The 6,000-nt window shown below is 44.1% G+C and overlaps 1 protein-coding gene across 1 annotated transcript in view; it reads left to right on the top strand.

Annotated features, from left to right (window-relative positions):
- klf13 (Kruppel like factor 13) overlaps positions 1-6,000 on the top strand; it is a 30,347-nt gene that overhangs the window by 5,346 nt on the left and 19,001 nt on the right. The gene's annotated exons all lie outside the window — the stretch shown is intronic.

A 6,000-nucleotide genomic window follows, 5' to 3' on the forward strand; every position in this document is an offset into this window, starting at 1 on the left:
AGACAAAGTGATGTCTCTGATGTGCTCATTAAATGTCTCGTGTGCTAGGAGGCACGTCTAATCCTCATGGTTCCCAGTGTCCCTGACAAAATGCCATGTTCTAACTGCATTAACTTTTGATAGGACTCACAAGTGATCGCACAATCTAGCCAAAGGACATAATGGAATATTTCACAGACGGTTTGCTTTTTTGTTCTTCCACTAACCCATATTACTCCTGGAAGCTCCCCATGGCATTGTGTCCTTGAGGCACCATCAGGAGGCACCTTTTTTTGTGCTAATCCACAGACAGGAACATAGCTATTTATTTTCATCACGATAATCACAGCCCTTTATTTATCAAAAATGTTGTGTAAAGTTTGGATAATGCCTTAGAGGTACAATAGACCATATTCTGGTCCTCAGCTTCCTGTACTGTCCTTCACACAGCACTGAGCTCACATATCCTTTAGTTAGCTTTGGCAGAACCATATAAAAACCACTCTGTTCCTGCCCACCCCCTCGGCCTTGTGTCCTATTTCCCTAGCTGCCAGGGATTTAAGAAAATGAGTTGCTGAGGTGTTGTGTGCTCGGCAGGACCTGGCCTCGCTTGCCCTCTAGTTGCGTGCGACCCGAGGGTGTCAGTTTCTCCTGGCAGGAAAGAGAGGTTCTAAAGCTGCCATGTTGCTGCATTTTTAAGCCGTCCTGATGATTGGTAGAGCCGCCAGTGGAGGGTCTCACACGACACTTAGCGAAGGCTGCTCACTTTGCCCTGCTTGGGACATAGCCGTACAGAGTGGACCCACCAGGGACGGGGGATGAGTTTATGTCAATGCCTGCGCACCCCCCCACCCTATCCCGCCCCCCACCCCGCCCTGTTGATGTAGGTCATTTGTGCAGCTGCAGCTGCAGGCAGTCAGATTTGGGTCTTTTCAGCCTGTTCATTTTGGAGCTAAGAAAGCCTAGAGAGATGGGGATGACGTATATGTGTCTTTATTGATCGTCTGCCAGATTTGTGGTGTCTCCAGGCTGTCATATTTACATTAACTGTAGTCTGGAAGGCGGTTGACCCCTCCCCTGTCCATATATTTTAAGCAGAAGATCCATAGTAGTGTGCTGTGTGAGAGGTGGTTATGGCACAGATGAAAAGGCGCATTCAATCTGATGGGCAGCGGCTTTGGGGGTGCGGAAGGAAGGAGGAATGTTCAGCTATTTCACATACAGAGTAAAAAAAAGAAAAAGGCCTCATTCTGCTTTCAGTGGGAAGACTGATAAAGACACCGATGAGGGTTTTTTTAATGGTCATACACTCAGACTGTACTGTATGGACTTTGTATTCAGTCATAACAAGCAGGGAGGCATGGCAGAGATTCACACTCAAGGTGCTCAGCACCCTCCTTTCCATGCCAGCATTTCTGTAGATAAAAACAGCTCTTAATAATAGCAGCTGTTTCTGTGCCCTTAGTTAACCAGGCTTAAAAGGATTAGCCTACAATCTGCAGCAGAGAAAGCCTGTTAGGCCTTTATAGTGCATTCAGCTAATTAATGAGCCTAATATGTTGAGTTGTAGAATTTCACCAGACTTGATTCGTTCCTCTACGAAGAAGGACAAATTCTACATGACTTATCTGTGTGTAACTGCCTGGCTCTCTGGTGCATGTGAGTTCCTCTGAGTGTGCTGTAGATGGTGGGTGGAGTAAGTTATGGTTATCATAAATGGAATACTGAAATGGCTGACAGCATAGACCCTCCCATAGCACACACGGCTGATGCTTTTGTTCAAACCCAGACAGAAGTGACACCACAGGATGAGACACAGTTCAAATGTGATATTTCATCAGAAACAAAAGGGGATCGAAAAAAAAGGGTTGTGTTTTGCCATCCTGTCTGTCAGCACGACCATTTCAGCTCACCTAGATGTCTTTGTTCTACCTGTACTTCAAACAAGATTAATCACATATTTTCCAAATCAAACGAGTTAAAAGCAGACAGCAGACTGAAAGCCTTGCAAACGCTGGTGTCTGTGTGGTTATACAGACCCTCCTCCATACTCTTTCACCCACACACACACACACACACACAAGGTGTGATACACTTCTCTATTTTCCACCTTCCTACTCTCTGTCTTTGAATATGGGCTAAACCACATGAGGAACTTTTCATTTTGTCAGCAAAAAAAAATAAAAAATCTGCAAATGTTCACACACAGTATGTAGTGTTAATGCTCTCTGTCTGATAAATTAAAGACAGCCGTGGCTTTATTACCACTTTCTTTTGTGCCAGTGTTTGTGGTTTTTGGTCTCTATGGTATATATGGCCACACTGAGCTCATTTCTTGGCTTGTTGCACTAGGTGGTGGGTGTGACCCACATCTTTCTCCTGGCATGGTTATAGCACTAAACTGCAGGGTCTCCCATGATGACTGACTCTGATGCACTTCTGTCATACCATGAAGCTACAGCTGCAGGAGTGACATGAAGACCGATCTGAGAACAGCACCATTCCATTATCTGTTAATGATGACGATTTGGAGATGACAACTCGGTCTTGGACTAGAACAAAAAGGCAGGCTACACCCCGTGCCAAAGCTGCAGCTTCCACAGCAGTCTTGTCATTAACCCACTGTGGAGAAGTGTGGTTGGCTGGCTCCTGCCTGGCTCTCAGCCACATCTATAAACGCAGGAATAAATTACATCCCTCTGACGAGTGCTGCTACTATGCTTGTGGTGCCGGTCTCACATTTAGTTTGGCCTGCTATGGATATGATTGGGCTTGCTCAGTGGAGCTCGATGTGGTGAGACTTGTGTTCCTCATCCAGAAGGGTCTAACCAATACTTCATATGATCCTTCAAGCCAGCTTCATGATGACATCAGACCACTATTATAGGTGGGTTTATGCTGGTGAGAGAAACATGGCTTTCTCTTGGCCTCATACAGCAAAGGTCTAGGATTAGCCATTTTCTTCTTTATTTTTGCCAAACACATCAAAAATCAAACTAAATTCAAGCTTGCATGGTGGTGCTATCTGCCGTGTTGTCTGCTTGGTAATGCAGTAAAGCAATAACTCAGCGAATCTCTACTAACCATGGACATGTGTCATTGGGCCAATCTGGAATGAACTAAACCGATCAGCTATAACATTATGACCACCTGACTAATATTGTGTCTGCCCCCTTTTTGGTGCAAAACAGCCCTGACCCAACGAGGCATGGACTCCACTAGATCCCCAAAGGTGTGATGTTGTATCAGGCACCAAGATGTTAGCAGCAGATCCAGGACTTGAAGGACTTAAACTTAAAAGATACTTTTGATAGATACTGACCACTGCAGACCAGGAACAAGAGCTGCAGTTTTGGAGATGATCTGATCCAGTGGTCTAGCCATCACAATTTGGCCCTTCATCAAACTCGCTCAAATCCTTACACTTGTCCATTTTTCCTGCTTCTAACACATCAACTTTGAGGACAAAATGTTGACTTATATCCCACCCACTAATAGGTGCCATGATGAGGACATACTCAGTCTTATTCACTTCACCGGTCACTGCTCACAATGTTACACCTGATCGGTGTAAAAAAAATACATTGCTCTAGCTATATTTTTGGTTACATTTATTTAACATATAATACTTTCACAATGAATGAAAAATCTAGGTTTCGTGTCAAATTGTAATCATTAGCAAACATCAGCAAGATGTGTCTTTTAAAAAGTCATCTAAATGCCCCATTTCAATGAGAATGCTTGGTTTAACATTCCCCCTCTCTCTCTCTCTCTCTCTCTCTCTCTCATTGTCTTAGCAGAGACAAACTATCAGTATGAACCTCTTCCCAGGGGACATTAGTTGAAAGGTGACCAACAAAGTTCTTTTGAAGAGTTTCTTCAAAAACTCTGTGTGTGTATTCTTCAAGACCTAGTATGGCCAGGGAAGTGTACTTCATGAGGCTTGTAGTGCAGATCAGTCAGGGTGGATTCATTAGACCTCCCGTTGTTCATGTCGGACTGTCTGCTTTGCCGTCTCACTCCCCTGCTGACTTTTGAAGCTCACGGCTGAAGAAGCTGGTGGAATTTTATCTTTGCTCTTCCTAGAACAGGTGACTGACGTTAAGTCTTGTGGCTCGTCATTCAGTCTCATTTAGTGTTGCTCAGATACAGGCCTGATCAGATGTCCATGGAGCAGACGGTTGGCCTCAAAGAGCCTCTCTCCTGTTTCCCACTGATCCATCTCAAAGCCCATTCAGGATAGATGCAATCTTAAACCATGGACTTAGCACACAGTCATGCACCGGCTAATCAAACCTTTTACAAGTCTGCTCGAGTTATGCAAGTCTGCTACCTGTGACATAATTGTATCATCCCAAAGGGAAGACATTTGCTGCTCTGTTCTTGGTATTCGATGTATCTGTGATATAACTGCCTCTCGAGGTAACTGGGTCACTGTGTTCGTTAGTCGAGAGCACGCAACAAAAGTCCTCCCTAATTACTGCCCTGCGTTCCTAGAAATACAGGGACACACGGTCCTGCTGGCTCCCTGCCAGGGAGAGTAGAGCAAAGTAGCAGCCTCTGACATCATCATCCGCAACCCAGGTCATGTAATGCAGCGATGCTTTGCAACACCTACGCATCGAGCACCCTCCTGAAATCTTGTAAAAATGATAGCAGTGAATGAAAAGCCTAGGAGAGATGTGATTCGTGCAAAAATCCACAGAAGAGTGGGTGGAGCAGGTCTGGTGCAGCACATTTCCATGAGTGTGGCCTCTCGATTATTTTTCCACAGAAACAAAAGGGATCTTTCAAAAGGTAATTTTCTTTATCCTAGGAATTGTGCAACAGCCCAGCATCAGTGTTGTCCTTACAAATAAGTCAGGTAAATAAAAAGCAACCCAGCCTTTGTTTGTGCTAACGTTACTCTGTGTGTTTATGGTCACAGATGGACACACAGTCAGAAAGGTCTGAGCTCAGCAGTTCTTCTGAATGGACAGCTTGCTCTTGTTTCACATGTGTGGTGACACCGCATGACACCTTTGTCTGGACGTTTTACCTGACTACACACACACACACACACACACACACACACAAGCTGCCTTATCACTCAGGAGTGTTCTGGACCATCAGCATCAATAGTAGCACAAAGGCTAGCAGCTAGGGTGCGCTCCAGTGTGAATGTGCTCCAGAACGGTCAGGAATTTAATCAGCAGTTAAATCGCTACTGCTACTGCTGGTGTGGCACGTTTTCAGACTCCCACACTCTCTCGGTGGTTTCATTTCCTCTTCTTTTTATGCCTTTTTTTTCTAAATGGAAGTTTGTCTATTCAACACATTCTGGTTCAGCTTTCCATGTGCATTGTGCTCGTAAGCAGGAGGTTCCGGTCCTGATCATCTTTCTTATAGCCAGTGAAATATTTATGTTGTTGGATCTGTTTTCTTTTCCCCTGAGGCAGTTTGAAGATACATAGAAACTGTTTGAGTTTAGTTTATTAACCATGTCTCCTTATATGAATAACCACACCGCTTCATTAAACAATAATCCTGCAGGTCATAGGTAACTTGTGTCTTCACTGAACCTGAATAAAGCATGTTCCTGCTCCTTTAAGGACCAGATTACTGATAGATTCAGATTATGTTTGTGTTTATATTACATGATGGGTACATGCATGTGTAAATGAGGTCAAACAACAGAGAGAGAGACCCTTACGGATTATCTGACCAGTATATAAGGGATGAATGGAAGAGAGATTAATATAGCGTGTGAATGAACACTTGTGTGCATGTGTATGTGTGTGTGTGTGTGTGTGTGTATAATGAACGAGGATTCACTGGTGGATTGTTTGCACAAGAACGAGACCTTAGAGACTTTATTTGCATTTTTTTCTGCCATGAGGATTAGTCTATGTATGTGGGGGTGTAGGAGCTGCTATGACCTTGGCTATTTGTGAGTTTGATAAACTACTAGTGGTGTGTGTGTGTGTATTTTACTTCTTCACTGCAGACAGTCGGCAAACTAAGTGACTAAGGAAGCTTGAC

Source organism: Hemibagrus wyckioides, linkage group LG14 (genome assembly GCF_019097595.1).
Source record: "Hemibagrus wyckioides isolate EC202008001 linkage group LG14, SWU_Hwy_1.0, whole genome shotgun sequence".
NCBI classification, from domain to species: Eukaryota; Metazoa; Chordata; class Actinopteri; order Siluriformes; family Bagridae; genus Hemibagrus; species Hemibagrus wyckioides.